Genomic DNA, 18,801 nt, shown 5'->3' with positions numbered 1-18,801 from the left:
AAATATATTTTTGTATTATAAAATATCATAAACATAAAAATTAAAGCTAAAAAATGTGATAATTAGCTAAACCTGTGATATTTCAGAAAGGAGATGAGGGAATGGAAGGATGGAGAATAAGAGACGATGCTTAAAAGGAGATTGAGGAGAATGAGGAATTGTAGAATGAAAGAAGAGAAATGTTAGATCATAAGACGAATAAAAGGGGAATAAAAAAATAATGGTTTTTAATTAAAAAAAAAAACATAAATGCCCTGTTAAAAAATCAGATGGGGGAGTACGAGAGATCTCCTCTAACTTTGGTCATTATAAATATATAATTCAAGCAATAAATTCCGTATCAACTCACCCGCAATGCGTCTGCCTTTTAGATCTTATTAAAAAACTGCAAACAGAAAAACTATAAATTAGTTTTAATAAGTTTTAAAAAATATATACTGATAAATAGAATTGTAGTGTTTGTTTGTAATATTAAAATAAACGCACGCATATGAATATATATATATATATATATATATATATATATATATATATATATATATATATATATATATATATATATTCACTACTCGCTTGGCTTCGTAGTGTTATCTCTATCGCACAATATACGACTGACAAAATGTCACATAGGTAGTGTGGGACAGAGATAGTGCTCTACGAAGCCGAAATTAGCCGATTGTCTCTTTCCAAAAGTCGATGTGCAATATTTATCGCCGGATATTGTACATTACTTATTTTTATTAGAAGATTTATGATTTGTCCATGAAATTTTATGGTGTTTATATACATATATATATGAATATACACCATGAACTGTCCTCTCCTATACGTCTCTCATCTCCATCCAAAGGTTGTCTAGTAGAGATCGCCTCGAGCGATAAAACCATCTCCGGTACCTCTAATTGTTTCTTTTTCTGTTATTATCTATAGCGTGTAATTATAAATAAATTAAATACATAAATGTATCGAAGTATTCTGTAGTTTCCTGAACACTGCTTAGACGAATCGGAACCTACTTATCAAGGCTGTATTAAATGTATATAAAGTAACTAGCTGATACCGCAAACGTTGTTTTGCAAAAAAAAATTGATATTTTAATTTACAAATAAAAAATAAGGGTTGATCGTAGAGGAGTGAAAATTTATGGTTGTATGTATTCTTGTATGCTGTATCATAAAAAAATAAAAACAAAAAATTTCGTTAAAAAAATATTTTTTTTTTTTAAGTGTGAACAACCTTTATCACTTAGGGGTATAGAAAATAGATAGTGGCCGATTCTCAGACCTACTGAATACGCATATTAAATTTGGTAAAAATCAGTCAAGCCGTTTCAGAGGAGTTCAAGTTCGAACACCGTGACACGAGAATTTTATATATTAGATAATATTTATAAAGGTAATACATACGGGTCATTTTGTGTGTGACAGACTCTCTCGTCTCTACCGTCTGGGCAGTCGAATATACCATCGCATATAGTATTAGTGTTCACACACATACCATCCCCACATGAAAAGGCACCGAGGCTGAAATTTCACAAGCGAATAAGTTAAGTGTGGAAGGCTATACAGATGGATAGCTCGCGAGCTAAACACAAGAAAGATATATATCTTTGCAAAAGATATAATATTCAATGGAATCAGGCGTTACCTCGCGCAAGTCCATTCTAAGTAAGAAAAGGATCAATATTTAGCCACTTCCGCACATGCAGTGGTAGTCGTGCAATAAAGTGCACGGCCCGCCAGCCCGCTGATAAATGCGTATGCGGCAAACAAAGCGAATCACACAACCGCCACCGCCAAATCACTCAACACGTGTTTCACCCCTCCACAGGGCATCTTCAGGAGTTATGTTACACCGATTAGTGCCAAACAGAGAGTTTCTGTGGCGTGTGTGGCGTCTGTATCAGCGGGCTGGCGGGCGGTGCACTTTATTGCACGACTACCACTGCATGTGCGGAAGTGGCTAAATAAAAGATATAATCACTCTCCAGCGCGCACACGTTGCAATTGTATCTCTATGTCTTTATACTTAAGACTCAATTTGCGTGACGAACGGCTCGTTCAGAGATAGAAAGAGATGGACTTATATAGCTATTTACACGTAAAACAGAGATACGGATAGATATTGCATGTTTGCATGTACAGCACTATCTCTGTCCCGCGCTACCTATGTGTCGTTTTGTCAGCCGTTGTATTTCGTGCGACAGAGATAACGCTCTACGAAGCCGAAATTAACCGATTGTCTCTTTCCAAAGGTCGATGTGCAGAGTACTGTACGTAATAATGACTGTTTAAAATGTGTATAGATTAAAAATAGACAAAAATGATTGGTATATTCTAGAGATGGGTAGCTCGCGGGCTAAACACAAGAAAGATATATATCTTTGCAAAAGATATAATCACTCTCCATCGCGCATTGCAATTGTATCTCTGTCTTTATATTTAAGACTTAGTTTGCGTGACAAACGGCTCGTTCAGAGTTAGAAAGAGATGGGCTTATGTAGCTATTTACACGTAAAACAGAGATACGGATAGCTATTGCATGTTTGTATTAAAAATGTAAACTACGGATTTTCGGAACATCACGCACGTGCGTTTAGCTTTGTTGAGCTGTATGACAAAGACATGAAATGCTTAATAGGAACATTTCACATGTTTTATTCCGTCTTAGTTCTAAGTCTGAGGTGAAAGAGTCGAAGATATAAAACTACTAAGTTAGCTATCTTTATAAACAGCCTTCGATATCATTTGGGGCAAGAGCCTTTATAAACCATCTAAATAATTCATTGTATTCACAGATTATTACTTATAATAGAGTATTATTAAGTACACGGCCTTGAAGGTTGCGCGCAGGAGGAAACATTTTTAAATTAAGACCTCTTTTGGTGTTTAAAGCCGTAAGCCAGGTGTTTCCTAGCGCAATCACGTCTCTCTTCAACCTTTTTAAACGGTTTTATTTAGTTCGACCCGTACGGAATATTTATTTGTTTATTTATTTGGGTCAAAATTAGAAATTGAAATTTAAGCACCTTCCCGTTGTCAGATTGATCTGAAATTTGGTACACACATTTAATTTAGCTGACAATACAATATAATAAAATCAATAACATTATAAATCTAAGATGGCCGCCGATACAAAATGGCGGATTACATATTTTTCCTTAACCCCCTTAATATGGGTATCAAATGAAAGGGCTGCACTAGTAAAACACGATGATTATGTCAAAATTTTAAATTAAAGATGGACGCCGTTCCAATATGGCGGACTAGGTACATATTTTTCCACAACCACCACAATATGGGTATCAAAAACCGTTTAACTTAAAAGTTTTTTAAATGTATTTATTTAGTTTTGATGTAGTCTGATCTTTCTACAATATTATGATATAAATATGATAAAGGAACGTATAGTAGAAACATTATATATATGGTAATTTTTAATTCAATTTTTGTGATACTAGTGTACCTATATAAATAAATATAAGATTGTATCCCGGGAATCCCGCGACCAACGATCGCAAACCAAAGGTTTCGATTAGTGATGATGCTGTTAGCCCGAAGGCTTTTACGGCTTCATCTGAACTGAGTTCACGGAGCGGAAGGGTCCGTGAACTTGAAAATAAACCAGAAGCTAGACAGACGCGTTCCAGTTGCACGATGACGTTCGCAAGTGAACCGCTCTACCCGAGTAGAGCTGTGTAGTGTTGATGTTGTGTATGCGGCTTGGTACGGCAGCGTGGACCGCAGGCGAGCCGAGGATGGATCCGGATCCTACTACGGTTCGTCCACGCTGTTCGCGGCTAGGAAGTTGGCTGCCCTGAGAACGTGTGTTGTGGTGTGGTGAGTAGTGTTTTGTTCTATTGTGAATGACGCGATGTCCTGTGCGGAATGTCGCAGGTGATGTGATCGCTGGTGCTGTGTGATTAGCTCTTGCAATGTTGTGAGTTTCTGCAGCGGGTATGGTGTGATGGACCGCCGGACTCCCACTACATAATCATTTATTTATAACAGTTAAAGAGTAAGAGTCAACTCTATCTCTATAAATGAGTTATCTGAATGTTGTTAACACGTTCACTGCGGCTTGAGGTCGATTCAGCCTCATGGTAGACTTTGCACTGGTGCGGCGCGTAAAACTCGTGTTTTCTCTCTAGTGCGGCGGCTGTTTACACTCAACCGTATGAGGTATGACAAAGACAAATATAGCTTTCTTTATGTCTGCGAAGCATTGACTCAATATTGTAAAAAAATATTGATGAACATGAGGCAGAAAAGGCCTCAGCCGCACTACTAGGAAGTTCAGCTTGAGGCTGATTCGACCTCAGCCGCACCAGCTGAAAGTTCTTCAAAATTGGGCCCGCAGTGAACGTGTTAAACATTTACGTGATTTTAAAACATAAACTACTTACCCGCATTCGTAATTTCTCTTTCTTTCTGTCACTGGAAAAACTTTGTTCGTAACTAAAACAAAAAGTTTTATTATTAAACATAAAATTAGTTTATTCAACATTGGAACTTTTAACAGAACTCTTATTTTAATTGAACTCTTAATGATGGTCAACTTTTTTTATCTATGTTATCTTTGATTCTACTTTGCTTCGCAAGGTGTTATAGTTGTGGAGAAGAAGCAGGAAGAAACTCCACAACAACACATGTTTAATAAAGTTTAACACAGATGTATACATGTACACTTTATATATAGCCAGAATGAAATCAAAACAATCAGGCGACATCGCTGCCAAGGATTCTTGTCATTTAAATATTCGTTTATTGAATAAAAAGCCTTTACCGTTAGTTTAATGGTAGTGTAATAATTTTTTGCGAAATTTTATTAAAAAATCGGATTCAGTTTATTACAAATGAATTAGACTTTTTGCAGTCGAAATGCAGTCTCGCAAACCACATGCGTCTCTTTGAACGATTATTTTCAACTCCGATTGATTGTCGAATTATTTCAATATTTAAATTTATATAAACCACGTCAACTGCTGGGATATCGAATTTTCTGGTGTTTATTATTATTATACCGTCACAACATTAGCGAAATTCAAAAACCGATCGTAATTAACTAACCGGCGTCTTAAGTATCATTAGGAGTGCTGTCATATACGTGTGCATATATCTAACTTCAATACATATATTTTGTACTTTTGTCATATAATTTTTGTAAAAAAAAAAAAACGTTTGCGTGTTTAAATGCGTATTTAATCGAGAAAAATTTCAAATTTCGAACAATGGTTCGAACTGTCAATGAGCTTGGCCACCCCTGATATATACTCTCGTCTAAAAGACTCCAAATGTTTTCGATTCAGTTTCTATAAAATATTTTGTTCCTCACAAAAAATAAACTACTAATGCACCATGAAAACTTTATGATTACTGTTATTTTAAAGTAAAAACAAGTTTGAGTTTGTTTTTTTCTCACATATAGATATATATGTTTATACTGTGTGCATTGTTCGTTAAAAATCCTATTGTTGTTTGAAGAATTTAAAATTAATAATATAGCTTGAAATTTATACGCCCTATTATTATTAAGAATATTTTAAATGACCACAGAAAACCCGTCTGAGTTTGTTATGATCGCGTTTGAAATCATTGTAGCTTGAATGTGATTTTTATTTCGATTTATAAATAAAATCTAGGCTATATTCAATTTAATTAATATAACCTTAAATAAAATTAAATTCATCACGTACATATGTGATTGTTTTAAATTATATCATATAAAGGTAAATATATCACATATATATTAACCAACATAATTATAGTACAAAATTATACATTTTTCAATGTATTACGTATTTAATATAAAATTAAGAGTATATGTAACAAGGATATAAGCTTTAAAATACACAATAATGGATATTCCATAATTTTATTTCGCAGCGAATTAAATGTATTCATTTTCCTTATAGGTTAGATATCACTCACCTAATAATAATACGAAAATCACTTTGATAAACATTTTTATAGTAATTTTAATCACGTTTTATGTATACACAGATTATTTATGGCACCATTTTTGAAACAATTAGCTATGAAAACTTTTTGGGAATTTAAAGAATTAAACAAAAGATTTTCAATGCGTCCTTGTTTACGGTTTAAACGAGAATGAAGTTAAGCTGGTATTTCCGAGACGTCAGAATCCGAAACAAGACTTGACCTTAAATGACATATACTAAATTATCTTTTGGCGCGCAAATTTTTTTTTAATTACATTCAATATATATGCACTGCGTTCTATGAGCCATGTAAATACTCTTATATATTGATATTAAATCATATTCTCTATAATGGCATCCTTTGTCTTAAGATACGCGTTCTTTTATAATTAGGGCCCATAACAGTCATGTTAGTTTTTGGTCACTTTTATATCTTTAATACAATAGTAAAGCAATTTATTCCCAAGCTTTATCTATCATGTTAAAGAAACCACACCAAAATAGAATTTGTTAAAAAGTTTTTGTTTAATAAATTTATTAAATTTAGTACAAGTAAATTTATTAACATTATACATGAGTGTATTGTAATACAATACAATTGCCCACAAGAGTTACATTTATGAATTCCAAAGTAGGGTATAACATATATTGTTTTAATGATACATATAAAAATTATGTCTGAGTTATTTAAAATTGAGTATTCTTGAGCTGGCAACACTATCTAATTTTAGGATTAAAAATACCTTACTCCTTTATACTGGCAACACAGGACATCCACAAGGTGAATAACCTTGTTAAGGATGCCAAAAGATGATAGATGCAGACTGGTTCTAACTGGTTTTATCAGGAATCCAGAGGAGGAAAATATGTCTAATGGGTGTCTTTAGGTTGAAATGGTGTTGAATAAATGGTTTTTATTCTAAATGATATAAAATACTAATGAAGTTTTGCATGACTATTCCATATGGAATACTTATGGAATGCTTGTATTGTTATATAGATAGCTATTTGCAAGAATCAAAACACTACAGTTGAATAATATATGAGTGGCTGTGGTTTTTATATCGACCGTTGTCTTATTGTACTTCCATCATTAGGAGACTTCTTTTTAAAAATGACTTATATTGTGGAACTTGTTAAAAGCCAATTTTGGGACTCTGCGAGTCTAAGATAGAACTCTAGTGGGCAGCAATTCCTTTGGGCACTAAGAACTGGCTCTATCATCATCCAATGTCCTTCACATTGTTGAGTTGCTTTTCTGACACAGGAAGTTGTATGTTTACACCATCTTCCAAACAGTTACTCACCACAAAGAGATCTAAGAATTACATCTCTTGCTTAGTAAGAGCATTAATCTGGAATAAGTCATTAGCTGTGTTTATAACTAGACAAGTTTTTGTTTCATTAATGGTAGTGTGCCATGACTCTCAACCTGTTGCTTTGTAATTTGGCAATAGTATATAGGTTCATATGTGTTAAATACATTCATATACAACACAATAAGTTTATGGAATTAAATGTATTATTTAAATAAGAAAAGGACCAATATTTACCCACTTCCGCACATGCAGTGGTAGTCGTGCAACAAAGTGCACCGCCCGCCAGCCCGCTGATAAATGCACATGCGGCAAACAATGCGAATTACACAACTGCCACCGCTAAATCATTCAACACGTGTTTGACCCCTCCACGGGTCATCCTGAGGATGACCCGGTGTGTTTGGCACTGATTAGTGCCAAACACAGAGTTTTGACTCTGTGTCTGGCACGACTTGCACGACTACCACTGCATGTGCGGGAGTGGCTAAATATTGGTCCCTTTCTTACATAGGGATCCGCCTCTGAGAAAAATTTCAGCAAACTTCAAAGGGCGTTACCACCTTGTCAAAAATTCCATCACTCACTTAGTGGCGGTACGGCCACCGTCCAAACTTCACACATTAAAAGGCGGTACCGCCCCATAAAAAATTAAAGTACCAACGTTGGGGCGGTACCGCCCCTGTCGAAAATTCCAGCTCTCGAAGGCTATATTGCAGTTGTAAATATTCCAGCACTCAGTGGCGGTGCCGCCCCGTTGAAAAACTCCATAAAATGACGGCATCGGTACGTGGTAAATAAATGTACTTGGGACGGTACTGTCACCGTATAAAAATTATTCAAATAAAAATATTTTTCATAGTAAAATTATATTTGATACTTAACAAAATATGAGATGTTGAGATATATATGTATAAAATATTTATGTGTTGGCATATTAGGGAATGCATTTTGGTGTTATATGAATTTAAATATACAGAGAGAGTAGATTACTACACGTACAGTACCCGGCGATAAATAATGCACATCGAACTATGGAAAGAGACAATCAGCTAATTTCGGCTTCGTAGAGCACTATCTCTGTCCCACACTATTTAAGTCACATTTTGTCAGTCGTATTTCGTGCGACAGAGATAACGCTCTACGAAGCCGAAATTAGCCGATTGTCTCTTTCTATATATATAAATAAATAATGTTGGTAATTGGTATACCACGTATTTATTATTTAACTTATAATTCCGTCAAATATATTATTTTAATTTTTAATATGCGAACAAAAATAGCATAGAAACTTTTTAATTTGTAATATATATGCATTTTTTTTTATTTTATAGTTTATTATTGTCTATATATGTTCAGCGTTTCCCTATTAGATAGTTTAGAATGAGGAGGTCAGTATATAAAAGAAAATAAAACATGTAGCCTATCGGATTGTTCAGGTTCAGGTCAAGTGGCAGACTATATAGTGCTAACAGATGGCCGCTGGTGTTTTAACATCCTAGAGTAGATATTTAAACCATAGGTAAGACCGACATGGCCCACTAGTGGACAGACATTGTTAAAGTCATATAACGCTTGATGCAGGCTAGTTTGAACTTGTCCCTTTGGATATCTTTTGGAGAGATTTATGCCCAGCTGTGGACTTAAGTCTTAGTGGATGATGAAATAATAAAATGAATATATCCCAATATCCAATCATTGTAGATATCATAATTAAAATCAATCATCTTCATCGAATTCATAATCGTCATCGGTCGGTGTTTTGGTGATATTTTCCGTTTCCGTGGTGATGAAACTTGGCGGGCAGCAAACCTGGTCGTCAGCACAGTTCCTGAAATGTAAATTGATCATTGTTACACCAATACCTCGCTTTGCGTCGTTTCGTTTTGAGTTTTTTTCGAAGTTGCGTCGCCGCTTAATTAGTATTAATTTTTTTATTAATTAGTATTAAATATTGCACATCGACTTTTGGAAAGAGACAATCGGCTAGTTTCGGCTCCGTACAGCACTATCTCTGTCCCACACTACCTATGTAATGTTTTGTCAGACTTACGGCAGAATAAAATAAAAATATTTATCAAAAGAAATAAATGATATTTGTTGTAACAGCTCCCAATAGATACCGGACTGTTTGTATTTCGTGCGACAGAGATAACGCCCTACGAAGCCGAAATTAATCGATTGTCTCTTTCCAAAGGTCGATGTGCAATAATATCGCCGAGTACTGTACATGATTATGACTTTTCAAAAGGTGTATAGATATGTGCCATCTAAAAAGACGTGTGAAGCTTCGTAACTGTCAAAAATGATTGATATATTCGAGAGATGGGTAGCTCGCGGGCTAAAGACAAGAAAGGTATATATCAGTGATTCCCAAAGTGGTCTGTATCGACCCCTAGGGGTCTATGACAACCTGCAAGGGGTCTACGTCAGCGAAAAAAAATTTGGGGGTCCATGAAATGAAAATGGGGGTTCACGATAGTGGATCTCAACACACACTGATAGTCCCTTTTTGCTTACATCATACTATCTTATAATGTCAAAACATTTACATTATTTATAAAAGTACCTATGTAGTAAAAAAATTATTGTACATGTTTATAAAATTGTGTAAGTTGTAGAATTATTAAATTAACATGTGTTTTTACTTTAAGTTTTTAACACTAAACTTCACTACAGTTAGAAATTTACAGGAAATCAATATCAGGTAAGTAGGGGGTCTACCCAACACGGAAAAACATGGCAAGGGGTCTACGACACAAAAAAGTTTGGGGAACTCTGGTATATATCTTTGCAAAAGATATAATCAACAGTCCGCGCGTTGCGCAGTACAAAATTTGCACAGATAGATAATAAACAATAATTAATTTTAATGTATAATAATATGAATATTTTTAAAACGTTTTTCCTTAACTTATTATTATTACGTTATTTTTTATTTCCAAAGCTATAGATAAATTCGCATTTTTAAAGGTTTTACAACTACACCAATACCTCACTTTGCGTTATGGTTACGTTCCAAAAAAACACGACGCAAATTGAATTAAGATTTTCTATAGCAGACCATGTAGAGAATGAATATAGGTTTCAGGGTCATGAAAATATTACTATTTAAAAAGAAAATTGAACGAAGTAAACATTTAAAAAACAAAAACAATATAACTCTGCCAATAAATAAATTGGAATGATCTACCTTTTTTATCACCAGAAACAACACGTAAAAATTTATATACATTTATTACAACACACTGCGTAATTGAAACTGAACTCTAAAATTAGCAAAACAAAGTGAAAATAAATAATAAATAACAAAAGTGTTGCTATCTTATAAAAAAAATTACATAAATTTATAATTCTCTTTTAAAAAAAGCACAACACACTACGTAATTGAAACTGAACTCTAAAATTAGCAAAAGGAAAAGTGAAAATAAAATTGTATTAAAATTGCGTTGATTTTTAGTTAAAGAGAATCCCCGAGTTTTGATGGCATGGCGCAATTATAAACAAAAGTGTTGCCATCTTTTAGAAAAAAAAAGAACATTTTCAAAAAAATTAAAGACTCGAACCAAAAACAACGCAACCTCGAAAATCTAACGACGAACAGGGAAATTTAGTACTAATTAAGCAGCGACGCAACTTCAAAAAAAACGCAAAACGAAACGACACAAAGCGAGGTATTGGTGTATAACTAATCACCCTGTATTATCAGTGTCTGTGAAGAGTTGCCTGTGGCCATACCTTACGTAAGTTCGTGGAACATACAGGGTGAAGTCAATAGAGAAAGTACCGTAGTCACAACGCCCTCTTTCCACGCAGATACCAATGTCGCCCCTAGCGGTGACGCATGCCTTCGCTGTTGTAGTTTCTAAAAAACAATAATAAGATATTTATCACGCACAAAAATAACAAGATTATATTAAAATGAAATGAGATTATCTGAATTACTTATTAAATAATGTGATGACAGTCCAAATATTCGATACAAAGGAGACCGCTGGGAATAAATAACAAAACACAATTGAGTTAATCGGGGCTGACGGTGAGATATCAAGTATGGTTCGCTTTATTGCATCTCTCACTGCAGTCCACAGGTGGTGAGATAAAATAAAGTATATCCTACAATAGCCGATCATCTTAAGGTGGATTTACTGCCCATTTACCCCGCCCCCCACCCCCTGTACTACAAGATTTTCCGCTGGGAACAAAGAACAAAACGCAATTGAGTGAGTCGGGGCTGACGGTGAGATATCAAGTATAGTTCGCTTTATTGCATCTCTCACTGTAGCCCACAGGTGGTGAGATAAAATAAAGTATAGACTACAATAGCGGATCGTCTTAAGGTGGATTCACTTTCTATTTACCCCCCCCCCCCTGTACTATAAGATTATATTTCTTTTTCTAACCTTGGATATGTACATACACAAGAATATATATGAAGGGATAATCTTTCGGGGAGGAAAAATCCTCGCGCATTATTAAAGTGTGACGTCATTGAAGTTAATTTTAAAGTGACATTAATTGTAAAAAATGATATCACTCAAATGGCCACCTCCCTACTTGATGCATAATTGCGTATTTTACGCCATTTTGAATTGATGCTCACAATACGTCTGGGTCCACATCCGATTTCTTCTTCAATATTAGTTTTTAAGGCTTGTTACATGCGTGGTTTGTTGCAGTAAACGCGGGATTTTAAAATACTGCTTGATTATTCTAGCACACAGCACGACGATGTATTTTAAACTGCGTTAAAACAACAGACTGAAAATTTGTCAAATAAGCTGTGATAATAAATCCAGGTTTATTTATCTGTGTATCGCTCTATCTCTTATTGAAAACTAATTCTCTATATATCTACATCATAAATGTCAAAGCGCAGTGACATTTGGCGCCATTTTGTAAAAATTAAATCGCGTTCAAATTATGACATTACTGTTGCGCGCCATCTGTTATTTCGATAATGTACCGTCATAATATAATTTTCATAAGGAAAGAATGTTTATGTCTCATCTCTGTTGCACATTTATCTCGGGATCTTTTCGATATGTTATTTCCAGCCAGTGCTATAGGTAAATACTTTAAAATTGATTTTATGAGTTTTTATATTTGTTTGAATTTAGAATTTGGAACATAATCAAAGAAGTCGTCATTAAAGTAATAATTGTAGATAATGTATCTGGCTACACATAAAACATGATTGAATAAACGTAAATTGTAAAAGAATATGAGGAAAGTACGCGTGTGGTGGTGAAATGAAATAAACGGATGCAATTGAGAAAATCCTAATTTATTGTTCACACAACCACTATACAAAGGTAGGCGCGTCGGAGCGAGATTTTCAGCGGGCTTGCGCGTGCGCTGATGTGCGGCCGAACCCAGAGTGCGGGGATCCGGGCTGCTGGCTTACGTCACATCGTTGATGCGCTCGGGCGCACATGTTGCCGCCGCGAACAGGACAGTCCGACGTAGTGGGACTGTCCGCCATACGCGTATTATCAAATTAAAAATGATAATTGTTAAACAGTTTTATTTAGTTCGACCCGTACGGAATTTGTTTATTTGGGTCAAAATTAGAAATTGAAATTTAAGCGCCTTCCCGTTGTCACATTGATCTGGAATTTGGTATACACATTTAATTTAGATGACGATACAATATAATAAAATCAATAACATTATAAGTCTAAGATGGCCGCCGATACAAAATGGCGGATTACATAATTTTCCTTAACCCCCTCAACATGGGTATTAAATGAAAGGGCTACACTAGTAAAACACGATGATTATGTCAAAATTAAAAATTCAAAATGGACGCCGTTCCATTATGGCGGACTAGGTACATATTTTTCCACAACCACCAAAATATGGGTATCAATAAACCGTTTAACTTAAAAGTTTTTGAAATGTATTTATTTTATATGTTAGACTTCATATGCCGTCTTTATAAACCACGAACAAAAATATATTTTAATTGTTTTACGTAAATATTTTTTTCCATACGTTAAATTTTGCGACACAAAAACAGAGTGTATCTATGCCTCTTAATATACTATCTAGTCTTATCATAGTATTTTGTAATTAAAAATCAATTACGTAACGATGTCGTTCTGATATTAATTACTATGCATTAAAAATCATTTAAATACGTTCCGGGAAAGGAAATATACTGTTTTATATATGTACTGGACATATACTGCCCAATATAGATTTCACGAATTAGAAACGTCAGATATCAGAGGGCGTCTAAACCTCTTTTAATAGTAATTTAAACCATAATATAAATATATAAACAAACATAATATAAATATATAAACCATAGTTTTTGATCCCTGTTTAGTAATGTTTTTATTCTTATTTGTTTTTTCACTGTTTGACTATAAATCATTAAATGTTCTCAGTGAGATAGTTATAAGGTAACAACTGTAACTAATTTTATATTTCTACGCTTCTAAGTTTGTATTTTCTTACTGCCTTTTGTTACTGTTTATCTCCAATAAAGTAAATATATAAATAAGTAAATAAATGTTGCAAACCTTTCAGGAAGCTTTGTTTCGGGCAGCTATATACTAATATGATACGGGATCAGAAACATACTGTATATACCGGTATAACGTGAAAATGAAACTTATCACATCGATTAACTTTGTACCGTACCCGGCGATAATTATTGCACGTCGACTTTTGGATAGAGACAATCGCCTAATTTCGGCTTCGTAGTGCACTATCTCTGTCGCACACCACCTATCCAGCAACTCAGTACAGACCAAGAGACGTTCTGAAGACGTTCTCCTCACGCCCATCAGAGGGTTCCCACAGAACACTCGCAACACTGCAAGCGCAAACCACTCAGCACCATCAGCAACCACTGCACCTGCAACACTTTACACAGGTCGTCGCGTTCTACATAACAAAACATCACCCACCACGCCACAACACCCGTTTTTAGTGAGCGGCCGTCCGCTCCCTACCCGCGAACAGCGTGGGCAAACCGTGGTTGGATCCGGATCCCTCCTCGGCTCGCCTGTGGTCCACGCTGCCGTCCCAACCCGCAAGCACACTCCAGCAACACACCCCGTCAAAGCTCTACCGCGAAGAGTCTTAACAACTTGCAAGCGTCCCCGTGCAACTGGTAGGCGCCCCACCAGCTTTTAGTTTCTAGTTTAAATCTAGTTCACGGACCCTTCCGCTCCGTGAACTCGGTACCGATGAAGATGTAAAAGCCTTAGGGCTAACGGCATTAACATCTTCAGAAACAATACAACAATAGACACTACCTATGTGACGTTTTGTAAGTTGTGCGACAGAGATAACGCTCTACGAATCCGAAATTAACCGACTGTCTCTTTCTAAAGGTCGATGTGCAATATTTATCGCCAGGTATCGTAAGCGTGTGTTTACATGCATTCATTTTCTCGGTACGTATGATTTTTTTATCTCTTATGTCGTTTAATAATGTTTAGATGACATTGTTAATGTCGTTGTATGACGCTAGATCAGTGATTCCTAAAGTGGTCTGTATCGACCCCTAGGGGTCTATGACAACCTGCAAGGGGTCTACGATAGCGAAAAAATATTTGGGGGTCCATGAAATGAAAATGGGGGTCCACGATAGTGGATCTCAACACATACAATGATAGTACCTATTTACTTACATCATACTATCTTTTAATATCAAAACATTTACATTATTTATAAAAGTCCCTATGAAGTAAAAAAAATATTATTTATGTTTATAAAATTGTGTAAGTTGTAGGATGTCGGTATTCGCTTTGTGGTCGCAATACATTTTGAACTTGTAAAAACCTAATAAATATATAAATTAACATGTGTTTTTACTTTAAGTTTTTAACACTAAACTTCACTACAGTTAGAAATTTACAGGAAATCAATATCAGGTAAGTAGGGGACTACCCAACACGGAAAAACATGGCAAGGGGTCTACGACACAAAAAAGTTTTGGGAACTCTGCGCTAGATGCTCCTATATGTTAAATTTCCAACAGTACACGCAGAAATAATAACTCAGTATGATTAATATTCCATGAGAAGAGAACATCATGCTTTATTTGTTACTAATTCACAGAATGTATTGATTAATAGCGGATTTGAAGTTTTTAAAGGTCCATTCAGAGTTATGGAAGGTGATATCACGTGGTTTAAAAAAACTAGCGGATTTTAGTCACAAATCCCACTAGGTTATAAAAGAGTTTGTAGCGTTATTTAGAACGCGCCCAAATTTATTATCTATGAACGCATCCGTTTTTGCATGCCCCTTACATTCGATACAACTCGCCCACTCTCTGACGCGCCGCGGTACCGAGCGGACGTGTCGCTTTAACCGCTCAAGTTGTTCAACAAAGGAAATACTTGTAACTCAGATTGAGATTTATTGTTCTGTGATATTATATAACTTCAACTATTAGGCAAGTGTTTTTCTTTACATCGAATTATCTTTTACGGGACGAGGGGCCTGTACTAACGACCAACCCTCAAGTTTAAAAATATTAAACCTATACCTAACTGTGTATCTCAACTCCAGATCTCGAAGGTTTAATGCCATCACTCTTAAATATACGAAGATTCCAAAAACACTCTGGAAAGCCCACCAGGAATTATTAGGACAATTATCCTATTTTTTAGACTTTAGTAGCACAGCCAAATATCATTGGCGAATATAAAGCTCAACGAATCCGCTGGCTTGGTCACTTGGAGCGAATGGGATCGGATCGGAGCGTGAAGGTAGCGTACCTGGAAAAACCGAGGGGTCGAAGACCAGTGGGTAGACCCAGGTATCGCTGGATCGATCGCGTTGAGGCAGACTTGCGCGAATTGAATGTCAACCAATGGCAGACGATGGCGCAAGATAGAGAACAGTGGAAGTCTCTCGCTTCGGAGGCCAAGACCCACTTTGGGTCACTGAGCTAGCGGAGTAGTAGTATTATCCTATTTTTTTACCGCATTCATACCTGTTTCTTAAACTGATAGTGAAATTTATTATCCCAATTAAATCAATAAATTTGAATGAATTTTTTTGTCTTAATTGACAATTACCTTTCCTTATTGACTTATATATAAAAGAAGTGATGCCGGACGGTTTTGAATTCAGTATTAGAAATATAAACATAAACTTTAAATACTCGACAATGGATGTTGCGTATTTGAATAACTTACCTATTTTATTTGTTGTTACATTTGCCTCACCATTCGCTATTGTTTGACCGGAAACCTCTGCCCCCTCTATCGCCAATACGACGAATATACTTGAAACAATAATATAAATTAATATATACATATATAGTAAATAATTTGTAAGTATATGCTACAATAAAAAACAAGAAAAACGACATGAGTTTATCTGCAAATTTTTTTATTTAATGGAATCAGGCGTTACCTCGGGGAAGTCTAAAATAGTAATAGAATAAATAATAATAAATTTTTCAAGTAAGAAAAGGACCAATATTTTACTTAATTTTTTTTATTATGTAATATTATCACTCTGTGTTTGGCACTAATCGGTGTAGCATAACTCCTGAAGATGCCCCGTGGGGGGGTGAAACACGTGTTGAGTGATTCGGCGGTGGCGGTTGTGTGATTCGCATTGTTTGCCGCATACGCATTTATCAGCGGGCTGGCGGGCGGTGCACTTTGTTGCACGACTACCACTGCATGTGCGGAAGTGGCTAAATATTGGTCCTTTTCTTACTTGCAATATTTTAAATTATTATTTTGACATCTCAAATACCAACTGTTTTACCGACCAGCGACCGCAACGGACGCCATCTTAACACTATTGTTAACAGCGCCATCTATGAAGTGTCAAGGTTAAACAGCCACTGCTTTACCGACATTAAATAAGTTGATATGTTTCTTTACATATTTACTTTTATAAATATATTATAGCTTATTTGCGGTCAAATAACATATGGTATAGACTATATTAAAATGGTTTTACATATAATAAATAACGTATATATAGTATGAAAAAGCGTCTTCGAAATTAAAAAAAAATATATATATAAATTGATTATTGTTCATCATATAGTTATAAATACAGTAGACGGATTACTGCAGATTAATATGCAAACTAAGCAAGATATAACTTATAACTTAGATTTCTATTTGACGAGTGAAAAAACAGAGTGAACTGTTTGAAAGATGGTGTAAACACTATGTCATGTAATAAGTTCTAACTTAGCTGGCTGCTCGCTGCTCACCACGGTTCTAGCCTAGACTCACAGAGTCTCAAAATCTACTAGTAATAAGTTCAACAAATAGTGTTTAACATCGTTTTTAATAACAAGATAAACCTCCGAATGATTAAACTTGACTTGGGGACATTTTACTTTCAGAAATCATTGACATGTCAAATATAAAAAAAAATATATTGCTTACTTCAAAATCATTAGTTTATACAGGTTGTTCGTAATAAGATATATAAGATTTTTTTCTTATAAATGACCTATACATTCATCCCTTTAAATATACAAATAAAATAAAATTAATATATTCAAAATTGGAACTTTAAAAAATCTTTTATTGATTATCGACTATTTTTTTTAATCTATGTTATTTGAGAATCTACTCTGTTTCGCATGGTGTTATAGTTGTGAAAAAGAAACGGGAAGAAACTCGGCAACAAATATTTTAATAAAGTTTAACATATATTTATACATATGCACTTAATCAGATATAGCCTAAATCAAATCAATGATATCAAGTGACATCACTGCCAAGGATTCTAGTCATTAAAATATTTACTTATTTAATAATATGCCTTTTTCAATCAATTAATTTTGAATTTTATACATTGTAGCCGAGTAATGTTTTGCGGAATATTATTATAAAAAATGTAACATGCGAACGTTTATATGTATAATGGTATTAATTAAAATACATAGAAATACAAAAGATTTATTATAAAATGTTGTTTATGCCTAAAATCAACAATACGAGAATTTCTTTTAGTAATGTTGTATTTAAATAAAATGAATATTTTTATTTATAAATAAAAATTATTGTAGATTATTTAACTGTTCAATATAAAAAAATGTTACTGAATAAACGTAAGCATAAAACGTAATTAATTATATAGTAAATAATAGTAATTAATTATAGTAATATACATGTAAAATCTGCAAAACCTTGAATTTACTGTAAATTAATGTATGTAAAACTTATCCCAAAAAATGTTTATTCATTAATAATAAATATAGTTATGAAAATATAACAAAAAAGCCTTTTCATTACTCTACTTAATGATTTTACAAATATAACCAAACATCCTGTATATTAAGAAATGTCAAAATAAATTCGTTATTCGAATATCATTCATTATTTTTAAAAAATTCGAATACAGAATGATGTAATAAAAACTGTCAAAATGATCTCGTCTTTATATATAGATACTAAAAATAAAGATCACTTTTGCAGAATATTTATAATAGTATTAAAAATAAATACATCATTCATTTATTTTAAATATAGACGCCAACTGCAAAACACAAGTTTATATTAGTTTCGTATAATACGAAATTAAATATGTCTGCCT

General features: G+C 34.3%; 1 long non-coding RNA gene across 1 annotated transcript; it reads right to left on the bottom strand.

Moving 5' to 3' along the window:
* Nucleotides 1-343: 343 nt before the first annotated feature.
* On the bottom strand, nt 344-6,073 carry LOC137926392 (uncharacterized). The gene is made up of 4 exons (XR_011107707.1): nt 5,931-6,073; nt 4,406-4,457; nt 1,407-1,523; nt 344-385 (listed from the first exon to the last, which is right to left on the bottom strand). It is a non-coding gene; the product is annotated as an uncharacterized lncRNA (long non-coding RNA).
* Nucleotides 6,074-18,801: the final 12,728 nt, after the last annotated feature.

This window comes from Battus philenor, unplaced genomic scaffold (genome assembly GCF_028537555.1).
Source record: "Battus philenor isolate CCGP_79_NKW_IND1 unplaced genomic scaffold, ilBatPhil1.0.hap1 SCAF_29, whole genome shotgun sequence".
NCBI lineage: Eukaryota > Metazoa > Arthropoda > Insecta > Lepidoptera > Papilionidae > Battus > Battus philenor.
This window is presented reverse-complemented; position numbering and strand designations above follow the sequence as displayed.